The sequence below is a fragment of the Pan paniscus genome, chromosome 6, assembly GCF_029289425.2.
Source record: "Pan paniscus chromosome 6, NHGRI_mPanPan1-v2.0_pri, whole genome shotgun sequence".
NCBI lineage: Eukaryota > Metazoa > Chordata > Mammalia > Primates > Hominidae > Pan > Pan paniscus.
The window spans coordinates 28,514,799-28,524,161 of NC_073255.2; positions in this window are offsets into that span (position 1 = coordinate 28,514,799).

A 9,363-nucleotide genomic window follows, 5' to 3' on the forward strand; every position below is an offset into this window, starting at 1 on the left:
TTCAAAGATTTAGCCTGCTAAATTCCTTGTCCTTTGTTTTCAAACTCACCTTTCTTGTTCTTCCTTGCCCCTAGTTACTATAAGCAGCCTACCCCCTTCCCGTCAGCTCTAATCAATACCTCACATCTGTTCCCTTGGTTACCTGTACTCATTGTTGCCCCAAAACTGCACGTCTCACACGCTCCACCACTGTACCTCACATCCCCCTTCTCTTCTGTATTTAGAAAAATATTTGCAAGTAGCCAATTGGGTCAGCTCAGATTATGCGGTCCAGCCCCAGCCCATGGGGGAGTGGCCCAGAAGTAGGGACTATGTGTCAGGAATAAAACCTGCTGCTCTCCATTGGTGTGCTCTTGCGATCTTGATTGACGTGAGTGGCACCCTTCTGCAGAAGTAAATTGCCTTGCTGAGACAACTTTTGTCTGAGTGCTGGTTTCACTTTGCGGCACCGAGCATTTATTCCTAGAGCATTTTTATATCCAGCAATTCTAGGGGCTCATCCAGGATCCCCATTCATCTTTGGGAAGGGGTCTTTGGTCACCCTTCCCAGGGGAGATGCATTCCACTGCCCTGTTGCAGTGGCCTCAGGGATGGGAGATCAAGAGCCACCCATTGTGATGAATAAACCTGGACTCTCAGCAACGCAGGGAGGAGAGGCTTGCAATTCCACAGTGACCAGGTAAACTGTGCACAGACCAAGGTAGGAAACGTTGCAGGGGCAACAAAGTACTTCCTTGGTGGTCGGGGTGGGTGTCAGGGCATTCTGGAGGATGAAAGTGTGTGAATGGTAACAAGCACTACTGTGCAGAGTGAGTCCAATCTCTGGTTCCATGGTCACCTCATACAGCTTAGGGAGTCCTGTCAGGGGTTTATACTGACCTGCCATTAATGCTGAGAGGGACCTGAAATATTCCCTTGAGGGAAGTTCCTGGCCAGAGCCGATGAAGTGAAAGAAGGATGCAAGGAGCATCCAGCAGGTGGGGCTAAAGGATAGGCAAGACATTTCTAATATGTTAGAATTGAGCCTTAGTAAAGCTTCCAGTGAAGGATAGGCAAGAGATCCCCTAATATGAGGGGTTGAGCCACAAGGAACCCCCCAAATAGGTAAGAAATCCCTAATATGAGGGGTTGAGCCACAGCAAGCCCCCACTAGGCAAGAAATTCCTAATATGAGGGATTGCGGCTAGCCAAGACCCAATATGGGAAATATTACAAGCAAAAAGGATAAGAATAGTGACAAAGATATACCACCTGAAGGCCCCCTAGATCCCATGAAAAAAGATAAGAATAGTAACAAAAATATGCCACCTGATAGCCCCTAGATCTCATGCTAAAATGTTGGGAAGATAATGAAAGACCATAAGAAAAGGCAACAAATGATAAAATATTGCTGTTCTATTTGGACTCAAAGACCTATCCTCAATCCCTCAATCTTCTGGCCAAAGTTTGGGTCGACTGAGGGGATGCTATGTCAACTTTTAATTCAACATATAAATAATAAAAGCCCAGTTTCTCAAGAAGAACTGGACTATGCTCTTTGTTGGAAGCAAAGACCTGTCCTTCCTTTTCCCTTATGCACCTGCCCCTACTGTAAAGACAGTGAAGGAAGGGGCTCAGGGGATCTGGCAAAGAAAACAGCACACAGGATCCCCTAGATCATCCACCACCTAATACCCCTAGTCCCCCACCTAATACCCCCAACCCTTCCTATCAGGCCCAGCCTAAGTCCCCCTCTCTGAAAGGACTCCAAGTTCCTAATTCACCAGGTGGTTTTTGCCGGGCTAGCAACATCAAGGATCTGCCGCAACATGTTGTCGGTGTCGTCCAGCCTATAATGCGCCCCCGCGGCAGGCAAAGCTCATGTTCCTGCCCCGCGGCTGGTCCAGGGTCGCGGCATCATATTGACGGCGGCTATGCAGGACACGCGCGCCAGGCCGCAACCTATGCCCCGAGCAGACTACATTACGGAACATCTACCTTACTTTTGCCGGGGCCAAGTAATACGGGGCCTCAGCCGTGGCTCCAAGCAGCTAGGCATCCCCGCAGCTAAGTTTCCTAAGTAAGTAGTAGATAATCTTTCAGCTGATATATCCACTAGCATTTATTGTGGTCAGGCCAATGTTAAAGTGAAAATATCCACCAGAAAAGAACTTTTAATTCTTTAAAGTCACTTATATTAAAATGTACCACCAGAAAAGTATTACATGTGTATAAGGCTATTCTGTTAAAAAGGATGGTTTAACATTAACTACTGATAATTCACCTAACGTGGCAAGTTTCTTAACAAGAGATCCAAATCTAAAAAGAAAGCACACATGTTTAGATTTAACTAATTATAAACGTTCGGCCAAACTTGGGAGAAACCCTCTTCAGGAATGATTAAGGGAAAAAGAATGCAACAGGTGTTCAGTAATTAATAAAGAAGTTACTAGAAAAATAAAGTCTAAGTGTTTAATAAAAGTCTATTCAAATTTATAAGCTGTATGCACTTAGTCAAGCTTTAAAGTACCTGCAGGACCAGGAAAGAACCAGCTATACTAATTCGAAATACACCTTTACAGTGACTCATACATTTAGAAAATTTCAGACTAAATTAATAGTAAAAGTCAAAGCCTTGTTCATGAGGAGTTAATCACCCAAGTGTCTATTGTCCATGTCTCCAAGCTCCAGAAAACCTGTCTTTTAAAATAACCTAGCAAATCAGATAAGCCAGATAGGCTGCTGTTTCTCCTGTAGGCACTAAAGGGAACTCAAAAAAATGTTACCCATTAAAGACCCCAAGCTATGTATAGCACAGTCAAAGTTTATTCGTGTATAGGAATTTATACCCTTAGCCAAACAAATCTAGAGACTTGGTTGCCATAGATCAAATGTCTTCTGTCTTCCTATTACCCTAGTAAAAATCCAAACTACTTTTCAAAACAATCCACTGCCAACATTCCTACATACTTGGTTTATCTTCCGCTTTCTCTTCCCTCAAAACTCAAAATTTTCCAGTACAGGCGCCACCCCTAGAGTTCCCAGTACATCAACACCAACCTAAGGAGCCGGCCTGATGCTTCTAACCACTAAAACTGAGTCCAAACAGCAAGAAAAGATGGACCCATCCCACCCAAGTCAAGAAAGCACTGCCATCCCCGAAGTCATGGCCCATTATCCAAGAGAAAACCCCCTCAAACTAAGGTTAAGAGAAGTTTAACTCTCTTTTATCTCTTCTATTGCCCTTTCTTCTTTCCTCATTCTATTGCTGACCTTGTTATCAATATAACTGAGTCAGACTCACCCCAAATCATTACCTTTGATGCTTGCCTTGTTATACCTTGTAAAGAGGATGAACAATGGCAAAGGTATGTCTCTACTTTAGAAAAATACCTCTGCCCTTCAGAGAAGCCACTGACCCTACGCCCTGCTCGTGGCAGGGGTATGAAGGCACCCCAAGTTGGGAGATATGTTCTCAATAGGCAGATGTCATCCTGACTACCAGTGAACATGGTGAGACCTCCCCAGAGGGCTGTACGGACCTAAAATCTTACCTCCGCCTTACCAAATGAACCACACCCTCTAATTGTGAACTTTACCATTGTAACCCAGTAACTATCTCTATTAATGCCCCTACCTTCACCAATTCTGTGCCCCCTTTAGAACACTTTTATGGCTTAGGAGCAGAGGCCAATGGGTATGACCCTACCCTATAGGCTTCTTTAAAATACGCTTTATTGACCCCCTTCTCCTTCTCCTTCTAAACCTTCTACCCTGCCCAACAACAATGCCAAGGTAAATATTGTAGAAGTGAGAGATCTAAGACAAACTCTAGTAACTAAAACAGGATATAAAGAACAAAAGCAATTGTTATACTTGTGCACGTGGCAGACCAGAGGCCCAGATTGTCCCCTTTCCAGGATGGTCCTTCAGTTGACCAGGTATGGACTGTATGGTAGTCTTTTCCAGAATTCCACAGCCTGGGGCAACAAGTTGTGTCAAGCTCTCTTTCTGTTATATCCTGAAGTTCAACACCCTGCGGGTCAGCCCCCAAGGGCCAACCAGCTTCCGTCTCCCAACGTCAATTTCACCTCGTGTCTCACACGACAGTGGGGAGAGCTTGGCATTCCTTGGAAGCTTAACAGGATGTAGTGAGCTCAAGCCCTTCCAGTAGCTTACCCATCAGTCTGCCCTTAGTCATCCTTGAGTGGATGTATGGTGGTTTTACAGTGGACCCTTACTGGACACTCTGCCAAGTAACTGAGCGGCACTTCTGCTTTTGTCCAATTGACTATCCCTTTCATCCTGGCATTTCATCAACCAGAGAAAGAAAAACCACAACACTGAAAAATAAGAGAAGCCCCTTATGGGTCTTTTGACTCTCAAGTTTACATAGATGCCACTGGAGTCCCATGGGGAGTGCCTGACAGGTTCAAAGCCCGTGACCAAATAGCTGTAGGATTTGAATCCATATTTCCACAGGCATGTATTAATAAAAATGTAGCTTGGATAAATTACATCTATTATGATCAGCAGCAGTTTATTAATTATACCAGGGATGCTATCAAAGGAATAGCCAACCAATTAGGGCCTACTAGCCAAATGGCTTGGGAAAGCAGAATAGCTCTAGACATGTTATTAGCCAAAAAAGATAGGTTTTGTGTTATGATTAAAACCCAATGTTGTACCTTCATCCCAAACAACACTGCCCTCAAGGGGAGCATAACAAAGGCCTTACAAGGACTTACCACTTTATCCAATAAATTAGCTAAAAATTGTATAGTCAATGACCTTATTTCAGGATGGCTAAGAAAGTAGTTCGGTAAATGGAAAAAAAACAGCCTCAATTCTTATTTCTCTTGCAATCGTAATAGGTGTACTCATTCTTGTTGGGTGTTTTGTCATACCATGCATCAGTAGGCTAGTACAAAGGATTGTACAAACAGCACTTTCTAAAGCCTCCCTTAGTTCTTCTCCACCTTATTCAAGTAAGCTTTTCCTTTTAAAAGATCAAATCGAATGGCAAAGTCAAGACATGTTAAAAAAAAATTAGAAAGAATAGTAAGAAAATTAAAAGGGAGGAATTGTTAAGATACAATGAATTTCCCTGAGCTTCTCTTCAAAGATTTAGCCTGCTAACTTCCTTGTCCTTTGTTTTCAAACTCAACTTTCTTGTTCCTACTCACCCCTAGTTACTGTAAGCAGCCTACCCGCTTCCCATCAGCTCTAATCAATAACTCACATCTGTTCCCTTGGTTACCTGCACCCACTGTTCCCCTGAAACTGCACATCTCACATGCTTCACTACTGTACCTCACCTCCCCCTTCTCTTCCATATTTAGAAAAATATTTGCATGTAGCCAATCGGGTCAGCTCAGATTGTGCGGTCCAGCCCCAGCCCATGGGGGAGTGATCCAGAAACAGGGACTATGCGTCAGGAATAAAAACCTGCTGCTCTCCTTTGTTTGGTGTGCTCTAGCAATCTTGATTGATGTGAGTGGCACCCTTCTGCAGAAGTAAATGGCCTTGCTGAGACAACTTTTGTCTGAGTGCTGGTTTCACTTTGCGGCACTGAGCATTTATTCCTACAGCATTTTTATATCCAACATCTCCTTTCCCTTCTATGGTTTTGGAAATGATACATTATATTTCTAATAATATACTACTTTTCTTTAAATATTTTATGCTTACTTGACTTTAAAGTTAATAAAAACCTTGACCTTCTCCTAGAACAATAGAATCTGAGAATGTGTTAATGCTAACTATTTCCCTCCTGCCTTTTGCTTAAAAGTTTTGAAGCCAGTTTTATTGTGGTATAAATTTATACATTTTAGGTTAATTTACTTTTTTAAAAGTGTTGACCAATATATACATACATGTAACCACTACCATAATCAAGATATATAGAATATTCCCACCATTCCAGAATGTTATCTTTGTTCCTTTGTATTTTTTCCCTTTGCCCAAGCCCTGATGCATTCATTGATCCAATTTCTTTTTCTAAAGTTTTGCCCTTTCCAGAATGTCCTATAAGTGGAATTGTACATTATGTGGGGTTTTTTTTTTTTTTTTTTTTTGAGAGAGAGTCTCTCTCTGTTGCCCAGGCTGGAGTGCAGTGGCCTGATCCCTGCTCACCGCAAGCTCCGCCTCCCGGGTTCATGCCATTCTCCTGCTCCAGCATCCCGAGTAGCTGGGACTACAGGCGCCTGCCACCGCGCCTGGCTAATTTTTTTTTTGTATTTTTAGTAGAGATGGGGTTTCACCGTGTTAGCCAAGATGGTCTCGATCTCCTGACCTCGTGATCCGCCCGCCTCGGCCTCCCAAAGTGCTGGGATTACAGGCGTGAGCCACTGTGCTCAGCCTGTGTCTGTCTTTTTTACTTAGCATAATGTTTTTAAGATTGGAGGATGTTGCCGGGCGTGGTGGCTCACACTTGTAATCCCAGCACTTTGGGAGTCTGCGGCGGGTAGATCTCCTGAGGTCAGGAGTTTGAGACCAGCCTCACCAACATGGAGAAACCCCATCTCTAATAAAAATACAAAATTAGCTGGGCGTGGTGGCGTATTCCTGTAATCCCAGCTACTTGGGAGGCTGAGGCAGGAGAATCACTTGATCCCAGGAAGTGGAGGTTGCAGTGAGCCGAGATCATGCCATTGCACTCCAGCCTGGGCAACAAGAGTGAAACTCCATCTAAAAAAAAAAAAAAAGAGAGAAAAAAAAGTTTATAGGATGTTGTAGCATTAATCAGTAGTTCATTTATTGTATTGCCGAGTGGTATTGAAAATGCCTTTGCAAAATTTAGAATAGTGAGAAATTTATGACAGTGAAGGAGATCTGATCTAACCAACCCCCATCTTGCCTTTAACTCCCAAATTGTCCTTAATCTTCCTAGGCGTGAGCCAAGTTAATTTTGGGAGAAATTTAGTTTGTAATTTAAATGATGGGGTAATAGCCATTCCCCAAGACTATACTGCCTTTGTAAAGCTAATGAAAGACCGCCAGATTAGAAGGATGAGAGGAGTCTGAATTCTGCTAAAGTGTAGACATTAACAGTTACCAGCTATTATTCCAGGGGTCGCAAGATTTGCAACTTCCCCAATTCCTCCTGCAGATAACATCATTATTGTACAATCTAAGATTGGCCTTTTGAGATGTATTTCCAGGCTTTTGCATTTCTGACTACTGATGGCCTCACCCACAACCCGCCAACTGGTCCTGGGACCCGACCAGAAGCAGATTCAGTGCTTCTCAGAAGAGGACCTTTCCCACACCATGATTGCACCCCCAACCAATCAGCAGCAGGTATTCCCTAACCACTCCCCTCTCCCCAAACTGTCTTTGAAAAACCCTAGCCTCCAAATTTTCAAGGAGGCTGATTTGAGTAATTATAAAGCTCCAGTCTCCCATTTAGCTGGATATAGGTGCATCAAACTTTTAATCTTTTGCACTTCTCCTGTCTTGATAAATTGGCTTTATCTGGGCAGTGGGCAAAATGAACACTTTGGGTGGTTACAGTATTCCATTGTATAAATGTACCATAATTTGTTTATCCGTTCACCAGTTGATGGACATTTGGGCTATTTTATTATAGTTCCTTGTGATTATGACTAAAATTAATATAAACATTTATGTGTAGGCCTTTACGTGTTTATATATATTTCTATTTCTCTTGAGTAAATACCCAGGAGTGTTGGCATTTTTGGGTCATATGATAAGTGCGTGTTTAACTGTATAAGAAACCATGAAACTGTTTTCCAGAGTGGCTGTACAATTTTGTATTCCCGACAGCAGTGTATGAAGAGTTCTAGTTCTGCTTCTTCATCAACATTTGATATGGTCAGTTTGAAAAATTTTAGCAATTCTAATCACTATGACTAAATCACTGTCATAAAGCATTCTGATCAGTACTCAGTGGAAGACTTCCCTGCCTTGCAAATTCTAGCTGCACTGGCTTTGCTGAATTCTCAACCTTTCCTTTTCAATTTGGAGAGAATGGCCCTGTTTGGGTTCCCTTTCCCTGTGCTGTGGCCTGGAAACTCTCATGCAGCATGCTGGCGGCCATTACAGGGCTTACTTCATTTGTTTTCCTTCTCTTAGGGGTCACTGTTCTGTGGTTCCTGTTGTTCAATCTAAAACTGTTTTATGTGTTTTTTCCTGGATTTTTGTTTGTTTGAAGTGGAGGAAGGGTGTATTAACAAAATCACCACAAATCTGGTGGATTAAAATGTCAGCCTAAAGGAAGAAACTGAGGCACAAAATATAATTTTAAAGAGTTGACTTGAGCCAGAATGAGGACAGTTGCCTGGAAGACAGACTCAAGTAACCTTGGATATGTTGAACTCCATTAGACCTTTGTTATAAGCAGGTTTTTAAAGGCAAAAACGGAGAGAAGGAGTGGGCTGCTACAAAGCTATTTGTCAGGAATTCTCATGGCTTTCCAGAAAATAACACTGATTAGTAATTGGCTATACATTGTTGAACTTCAGGGTGTGGGTTGTGGTGTCCATGGTGACAGTCTAAAGCGGGGCTCCCCAACTCTCAGGCCATGAACTTGCACCGGTCTGTGGCCTATTAGAAACTGGGAGCACAGCAGGAGGTGAGCAGCAGCGAGCAAGCATTATCGCCTGAGCTCTGCCTCCTGTCGGATCAGCAGCAGCATTAGATTCTCATAGGAGCGCAGACAGTATTGCACATGTGAGGGATCTAGGTTGCACGCTCCTTATGAGAATCTAACTAATGCCTGATGATCTGAGGTGGAACAATTTCATCCCCAAACCATCCTACCCCACCTCCCCGGTCCGTGGAAAATTTGTCTTCCATGACAAATTTTGGTCCCTGGTGCCAAAAAGGTTGGGGACCACTGGTCTAGAGTCCACATAGCAAGCAGCTTCTAGAGATGATTACTTAGCTCAAAGGGGGGAAGGGTGACGTGATGTGACTGCTGTCACATTTCCCATGCCTCTCTGGCCTGGTAATTTAGAAGAGGCTCAATTTCTCAAATAAAAAGTTTCCTTTCTTTCTCAAAAACAATACATTTATTTTCTTAGCGTTCCAGAAGTCAGAAATCTGAAATCAGTTACACTGACTGAAATCAAGGTGTTGGCAGGGCTGAGCTCCCCTGGAAGCTCTAGGGGAGAATATTTCCTTGCCTTTTCAGCTTCTAGAGCTTCATTCCTTGCATTCCTTGGCTTTAGGCCCCTTTTCCCATTTCCAAAGCCAGCAGCGTAGCATCTTGCTTCAGCCATCACATTGCCTCTGTTTCTGTTGTCAAATCTCTCTCTGCCTCCCTCTTATAAGGACATTTGTGACTACATTTAGTGTCCGTTAGATAATCTCCTTATTGCAAGATCCTTAGTTTAATCTTCAAAGCCTCTTTTGCCATAT